The sequence below is a fragment of the Psammomys obesus genome, unplaced genomic scaffold, assembly GCF_907164565.1.
Source record: "Psammomys obesus unplaced genomic scaffold, mPsaObe1.curated_primary_1811, whole genome shotgun sequence".
In the NCBI taxonomy this organism is placed as follows: domain Eukaryota; kingdom Metazoa; phylum Chordata; class Mammalia; order Rodentia; family Muridae; genus Psammomys; species Psammomys obesus.
In genome coordinates, this window is record NW_026589732.1 from 9,985,967 (window position 1) to 9,994,286 (window position 8,320).

Consider the following 8,320-nt stretch of genomic DNA (forward strand, 5'->3'; position numbering starts at 1 on the left):
ACACACACACACACACACACACACACACACACACACACACACACACAGGTATGCACACGAATGCTCACACACAAATACACACACAGCACAGACACACACAGAGATCACTTGATTGAGACTCAGCATTTACTCACATGAACAAGTCCTTTTTTTAATGCGTCAAAATAATGACAAATTTCTTCATATCCACTAACTGTGGAAAAAGGTATGCTCAATCAGTTTCCCTGACTTTGCCTGTTAAAAAACACCGGCTCCCTCAGTTTATCTATTGTGGTTTTAAATACAAGTTACGCAACAGCCAAAGATAACTCCCAGCGTCTATACTACCACATAGCTTTTTTTTTCTTTTCTGTTTCTATTTTTGTCTTTTCCCGGGAGCAAAGGAAGGTTGCAGACGGCCAAATTCTGAACCGACTAAAAAAAATCAAACGCCAACCAAACTTTATCCCCTTATCAAATAAAGTCAACCCCCTTATCAGCGTCTTACAGAGATTCTCAGATGTTATCTCCTCGGGCCAGATTAGAGGCTAAGGCTCTCAGCGCGGGGCAGGAGTGAGCCAGTCACTCTTCTGTCAGCAGCGCTTGCTCCAGCGAGCCAGATAAATCAATTAATAGGATGCAGAGCTGCCGTTTTGCCTTTCTCCTCTCACGCTTACCTCCCCCAGGCTCCCCGGACCCCTCAGTCCCCTGGCTAATACCATCTGAGAGTCCTTATTGACAAGAGGGTTGTGCAGGTGCAGGCATTCAGGCGGCCCGCAGCACGGAGGGCAGTGGCCACCTCTCCCCTCTTTGTGAGACACTTTTCTTCTCTCTGCTTTTCAGACCAAAGGCCCCCTCGCCGGCTAATCTAATCGGATTATGCTAATTTGTACTTCACAAACCTAAACGGCAGAACCCGCCTCTGCGGAGGGTTAAGGCTGAGAAGAGAGGAGGACAATGACTTCAGCAGTAAACCTACCCCTGAGAGAGCAGGGGGGAATGCGGATCCTGCGTCCAGCCTCGCCGAGCCGCTCCTCTGGGAAGCCCACCGAGCTCTCCACAGTTTAGAGTGGCTGGGACCGGGAAGGCTGCGGTTACAGCAGCCACCAGCGGCACGGGGGGTGGAAAGGCGCTGTTCCTCCTGCCGCACAGTAAGCCTCCTCTCTCCATTTGCTCACAGTTCCCCGCTTGGTTAGTCAGTATCTAACTGATCGATGAGCTGAAGCCACGATGCAATTCCGCAAGCTACCAGTGAAGGGTGATGCTGGCTGCCGCGGGATGGATGAAGCTGTCTGAGATCCTCCAATCGCACTTCAGGATTTCACCTCTGGTTGGGAAAAATAGTTTAGGTGCAGAAACCAGACAGCATCTTCACGGGATGGTACACCTCCTCTCCTGGTTCTGCTCTTGTGGTTCCAACTCCGGTACTCATCTTTCACAGCATTCTAAGAGAGATTTTTCTTTTCTTTTCTTTTTTTTTGGGGGGGGGCGGGGAGCGGGGGAGGGATGTGAGACAGGGTTTCTCTGTGCAACCCTGGCTGTCCTGGAAGTTACTCTGTAGACCAGGGTGGCTTTGAACTCAAAGATCCGCCAGCCTTAAAGGTGTGTGCCGCCACTACCTTGCCTAGGATTATTTTTTAAAAACTTTTATTGGGTTTGTGTGTGTGTGTGTGTGTGTGTGTGTGTGTGTGTGTGTGTTGTGTGTGTGTGTGTGTGTGACTTTCACATCATGCACCCCAATCCCACTCATCTCTCCTTCCCCTTGTACCCATCCCTCACCCTTGCAACCTACTTCCAAACAGAGAAAAAAAAAATCTTGTTCTGGAAGCTGCAGTATGTCACAGTGTGTCCCACAGTATGCCATTTTGTTCATACCTCTTTGCTTACAAATATTCATTGCAATAACTCATTGGTCTGGTAGGAGGTCTCTAGCTTCTGCTACTCTTTCAATACTGGAACTTCACTGGGACTCTCCTCTGATACCCTTTTGTTGTCCTGTTTCATGGAGATCCTGTAGTTTTGGATCTGTAGGACCAGCCCCTTCATGCGTCCAGCAGTTCATGGGTGGGGTAGATGTTGTGATGGGTCAATTCAAAGGTCTGGATCTGGGCCTGAGAGGTATTTGAGCTGGCCAGCCCACTGGCTCTCCTGCTCTCACACCCTCAAGGCTGACTCACCAGGAAACCCCACAACCAGGGCAAGCCCTACGCTCTACCCTACTGCCCAGGCTAGGTGCAGGGCCCGCTCTCTCAGGCGTTGCTGCTGCTGAAGGACATGGCCATTTCTCCCACCTGCCACAGATGGCAAGGGACAAGAGAGGGGAGGAGAGTGTCTCTCCCTTGAATGCAACTGCCCAGCAGGGTTGGCTCACCTGTGCTCATACCCTTGGGGCCAGCTCACCTGCAACTCCCACATTCAGGGCCAGCTCTACTGTGATGCCCAGGAGAGGTGCAGGGCCCAAGCAGGTGAGGGGCAGGGACAGCTCTCCTGCTCTCAAGACCGCAGGGCCAGCTCGTCTGCCTGTCGTAGGTGGCAAGGGGTGAGGGCGGGGAGGGGCATCTTTCTCTTGCCCATGCTGCAACAAGGCAGACAAGGTGTGGGGCCAGCTCTCCCATAGTCACACCCTCAGGGCTGCCCCACCTATACCTCTACCATTAGAGCCAGCTCTACTGTGCTGCTCAGGTGAGGTGCAAGGCCTGCTGTCCCAGGTGCTGCAGCAGGTGAGGGGCAGGGACAGCTCTCCTTCTCCAGTTGGGGCCAGCTGTCCAGCCCACTGCTAGTGTCCAGGGCAAAAGGGAGGGGAGGGGATCTCTCCCTTGCCAACCCCACCACATGGCAGATAGGACTCAGGGCCTGTACCCCTGCACTCAGTCTCTCAAGCTGGCTCACTCCCGCCTCCACATCTGAAGTCAGCTCTACCCTGCTGCCCAGGTAAGGTTCAGGACCCTAGGGGTGGTTTTTTAAAACAACTTACGTTTTTATTAATTTTATGCCTTGCCAAAATATGCAAAGTAAGCATATTAATTTTCGTAATGGACTTTGAGATAAAACTGGTAAGGTAGGGAGTGGTTCAGTGGTGGACCGCATGTGTTTTGGCTTGAATATGAAACATCTTTCATAGGCTCATGTTTGAATGTCTGGCCCCCTAGCTGATGTTGGTTGTTTTGGGAGGTTTTGCAAACGGTAGGAAATAGGGCCTAGCTTAAAGAACTAGGTCACAGGAGTGAGTCATTGGAGGTGAGCTGCCCTGCCCCCCTCTGCTTCTTGTCCGCCCAGAAAGGAATGGTTTCTGCTACATTCTCCTGCAGCTAGGACCAAACACGCATGGTCTGAGAAACCTCAACAAAATAAAGTTGTTCTTCCTTTACATTTTTTTTTTGGTGGGGGGGGGGGCAGGGGAAGGTCAGGTATTTCTGTCACGGTGATAAAAATTTAACTAATACAGCTTGCTTAGCATGTGGGGCCCTGGGGTTAATTTGCAGCATTAAAAAGGAAATTAAATAGGATTGGTATATTAAAGTTCTATTTTCAAGAGTCTCACTGAATGTGAGACTTACGGATGTTAAATGGCTCATCCAAGAAGGCTCATCTACATCTACTGTTCCCACCCCTTTCCCAGCATATTCCTAGCTAGGAGGACCTTAAAAGGCCAAGAGTATTATTCTCTCACATGGGACTTTGAGACAAACTGGTTTCAAACTCAAAATCCTCCTGTCTCAGCCTCTCCCTCGAGTACCGACTAGTATTACTAATCTCAGTTCCTCAAGTATGGACTGGAATTACTGGTGTGGACCACCAATCCCAGCAGTAACAGTCTTTTAAGGAACCTTCATAGATTGCGTAGTTGAGAAAACTACTTGGTGTTCTCAAGTGGAAAGGTGAAATCTGCACTGATGTAGGTAAGTGTTTAGATAGTAAATCCAAGAGACCAATGAAAACGAAGCCATTTTAGACATACTATTCAAAGCTATTTTTTAATCTAATTTTGAGTGCTCTATCTGCATGTACACTTGCATGCCAGAAGAGGGCACCAGATCACATCATAGATGATTGTGAGCCACCATGTGATTGCTGGAAATTGAACTCAGGACCTCTGGAAGAACAGACAGTGCTGGTAACCTCTGAGCCATCTCTCCAGCCCTCAAAGCTATTTTAAACATACTATTCAAAGCTATTTTTAACATACTATTCAAAGCTATTTTTAACATACCATTCTGTGGAGAGGGATGTTAACACAGAGAAAAAGCAGACCTTGTCTGTGTGCTGATTTGACAAAAGACAGTGGTTTTTAAAGCCTGGATCTAGAGGAAGAAGCTCCTCCCCTCTTCTTTCCTTAGGCCAGTGGGATGTGCCCCATTCTCAAATTCCCATTTTCCTTGGTTTAAGACACAAAGCCTTGTCTAAAGAAGAAGGTGGAGTTAGAGATGGCCCCTTTTTCTGTTCATGGGTTCAGTTAAATAGCAGGCTATCTGTAACTTTCTAATTTCCAGAGTTCTGAGACAAGCAGGCACTGTAGTCAAAGAGGGAGGGCCTAGTGTTTCCTGCTTACTAGTAACTCTGATGTACTCTAAGCACACCTCATGTTAAAATGGAGCATAACAACCCAATCCTTAAAACAGCTCAGCTCACTTTTAGTCCTGACCATGCCTGTCTATCCAGAGCCTTCCTCTCTTGGTTGAGATATTAATAAATGCGCTCTGAGCTCATATCTCCCTCTCTTTGAGAGTCTTGTCTCTCTTCCTCCCAGAGTTCCTGCTGCACTGGTTGACTGACACTCAGCACTTTGGCTAATTGGTTTCTAAGTTGGCTGTCCCCTGGGGTGATGAAGCTTCAGCAGTTGGGGACATGGTCCCTGGAGACTGTCTGCCACACACCTGTCCCTGTCATAGCTTGCAGAGCAATGTGTCTTTCTCCGTTTCCTGAGCCTCATTCCCTCTGGGATCTAAGAGACTCTTGCAAGTCACAGTTCATTTACTGAGTGGAAAAGATTAACTCTCCTAAAATGAATGAACAATGGGGGCCTTCTCGGTCATATACTCAGTTCACAGCAGCTTCCTCCCCACAACCCCAAAGCAGACTACAGTGACGTACATGCAACAATAATCAGTTCCCATCAAGAGAAGTAAAAGAAGGCATAAGCTTTTTCTTTCCTTCTTTTTTCTTTTCCTTCCTTCCTTCCTTCCTTCCTTCCTTCCTTCCTTCCTTCCTTCCTTCCTTCCTTCCTCTCTCTCTCTGTCTCTTTCTCTCTCTGTCTGTCTCTCTTTATTTTTGTTTTGAGGGGTTTTGTTTTTGAGACAGGCTTTCTCTGTGTAGCTCTGGCTATCCCAGAACTCACTCTGTAGAACAGGCTAGCCTCAAACTCACAGAGACTTCTGCTTCTGAAGTGCTGGGATTAAATGTATGTGCCACACTGAGCTGCTATGGGCTACATCTGGGCAGGGAGTCTAGGTTATCTTCATGAATGGTCCTTGTTTAGATTATCAGTCTCACAAAAGACCCCTGTGCCCAGATTTTTTGGTTCTGTTGCTCCCTTTGTGGAGCTCCTGTTCCCTCCAGGTCTTTCTATCTCCCCCTTCTTTCATAAGATTCCCTGCACTCTGCCCAAAGTTTGGCTATGAGAGATTTTATGAGCCTAAATAACAACACTTCAAGTACCAGTATTCAACTTAGAATTTTTAAGTGTATTTGTGTATTTTTATTTGTTTGTTTGGGGTGTGTGTGTGTGTGTGTGTGTGTGTGTGTGTGTGTGTGTGTGAGTGTGTGCATACTTGTGGAAGGAAAAGGTAACTTCTTTCAAAAGCCATCCACTTTTTTTTTTTTTTTTAAACAGAGTCTCTTTATAGGACCTGAAGTATACCATTTTGGTTAGATTGTCTGGTCAGCAAGCTCCAGGTATCTTCCTGTCTCTACCTCTCAACACTTATTACCATATCTGATTTTTACATGGGAATGGGGATTGAACCCAGCTCTGAACAGCTTGCCGAGTGAGACCTTTACGACTAATCTGCCTCTCCAGGCTCTGAAGAGTAGTAATTGTTGGTGTTTACTTATGTATTTATTTAGAAGGCATCTAACAATGTAACTTGGCTCGCCTGAAACTTGCTGCATAGACCAGGCTAGCCTTGAACTCACAGAGATCTGCCTGTCGTCTCTGCCTCCAGAGCACTATGATTAAAAGCATGTCAGCACATTCAGTTTCCTCTACTAGTTTTAAAATAATTTCCCTAGGTAGTTGACTGTTCTGGGCTAATTTCATTCTTTCTTTTGTTACTAGTTTAAATATACAACCATTTAAATCCGAAATGAGCGTTGAAACAATCCTGCCTTTGTGTGGATTTTGCTATGGGTGCCTTCCTTTTCTTGATGGAATGCTGATGTATCAGGCTATAGTGATCTATCCACATCTGTTTGTCTAGTTCTCATCTTAAAAGAAGGGGTAAGCATCAGTGGCTGTTATCTGCAGTCTTGGGAGTTGGTCTAGCTAAGTGCCTTGACCAAATTCAAATCAGTGATCACAGACACAGCTCTGTGAAATACATGACTTCTGCCTGAGAACAGAAGTAATAGGTAGTTTTCCAAAGCCTGGATTAAAAAAATCTAATACTTTATGGAGCTGGAGAGATGTCTCAGTGGTTAAGGTCACATATTGCTCTTGCAGGGGACCTGAGTTCAGTTGCCAGCACCCATGTCAGGTGGCTCAGAACCATCTGTCACTCCAGCTTCAGGAGAGCTGACACTTTCTTCTGGCCTGTAGACACCTGCACTCTCATGCACACACAGAAACACACACATAATAAAAATAAAATATACCTTTAAAAATAAAATAAAAATCTAATATTAAAAAATGAACAAAATTTCTTAGGTCAGTCAGGTGGTGGTGGTGCAGACCTTTGATCCCAGCACTGGGGAGGCAGAGACAGAGCTTTGTGAGTTTGAGGTCAGCCTGGTCTACACAGCAAGTTCCAGGACAGCCAAGGTTTCAAAGAGAAACCTTCTCTCAAAAAAAAAAAAAAAAAAAAAAAAAAAAAAAGCTTAGTTACTAATAGGCATTACTATTAAACTAGAAAATATTTCCTAACTTTATTCTGAGAGTTTATTTTGTATTATATTCCTCAAAGCCAGGACTCAGTGACCCTGAACATAGAACATGATATGAGTGGCCCTCCCCTCCCTGCTGGCACAGCACAATGTGGCCTAAGAGCTGTTATGTACGTACTGAAAACAAAACAGGAAGGAGAAAGAAGTTGTGTATCAGTGTGGAATGGGAAGAATGCCAAAGCCAAGTACAAAAGCTATGGGTGTTTTGCCCAGGACCTCTTCCTACAGCAGTTTTTTTCTCTCTGGAAGATCCCTGTTCCAGAGAGATCCTGGCTATTTCCAAGAGGATGGAATAGCTACTCAGAGGGGCCAAGAAGGATCTTAGGTAGGCAGACCTTAGTAGGATGGCCTTGCCCCTAAGCCCATGCCATTAGATCATGTCTATTTATCAAATAACGTTTTACCAAACTGACTACTCTTCATCAAGCGAAACTATAAAAACTAGCAGATTTCTCTGGTCTTTGATTCTTCATTTTTAAAGGCTCTTGTCCCACTGAAAATTTTGATTAGTTTTGTTATGTCTTTCTCTTGTTAACCGTTTTTAGTTGTAAGTGTATCTACCATGAGACCACACCTTTCTGCCCCTACAGTATGCTGGCTTTCATGAGGACACAGGATCCCATCTCTGTGGCCATCTCCCACTTTTCACAAAGATCCAGCTCAGAACTGGGTTGCACCATGGCTTTCCTTTTGCTAATTTGATGCCGATTCTTCATTGAAGTGTTTATGGGATGTCATATCTCTGTCTGAGGTGCGGAAGAAATGATGTTTCAATTTTTCTTTTTGGTCATTGCCTCAAGCCCCAGCCAGACCTTATGTTTGATGCACCGCAGTTGCTCTGATTCTAGCCAAAGTCTTTGACATTTTTACTGTTCTTAAGAATATAAAAGATGCCTGAGTACATTCATTACTTTTCTCATTGCCTCAATAAAATACATAATGAAAAAAAAAATTAAGGTGGAAGGGATCCTTTTGACTCATAGTTTTAGGGGAGGAAGTATGATGTTGGGAACACGGCTGGCCACATTAGGGCCACAGTTAAAATGCAGGGTGGTGAGTTCCGTTGCTCTGTTAATTTCTTTTATTCAGTCTGAGACTCTAGTCCATGGAAGTGGTACCCCCATTCTGGGTGGGGCTTCCTGCTTCAGTTAAACCTTTTGTAGACACATTCATAGGTGAGAGTCTATAGTGATTCTGAGTTTAGTCAAGGAGACAAATAAAATTAAACAAAAACACTTGTTTC

At 45.6% G+C, this 8,320-nt stretch overlaps 1 long non-coding RNA gene across 1 annotated transcript in view; it reads right to left on the bottom strand.

Annotated features, from left to right (window-relative positions):
- LOC129675294 (uncharacterized) overlaps window positions 1-1,140 on the bottom strand; it is a 10,088-nt gene extending 8,948 nt beyond the window's left edge. Inside the window, exon 1 of the long non-coding RNA XR_008719886.1 lies at window positions 959-1,140. This is a non-coding gene — a long non-coding RNA (uncharacterized LOC129675294). The remainder of the gene's footprint in view (window positions 1-958) is intronic.
- Window positions 1,141-8,320: the final 7,180 nt, after the last annotated feature.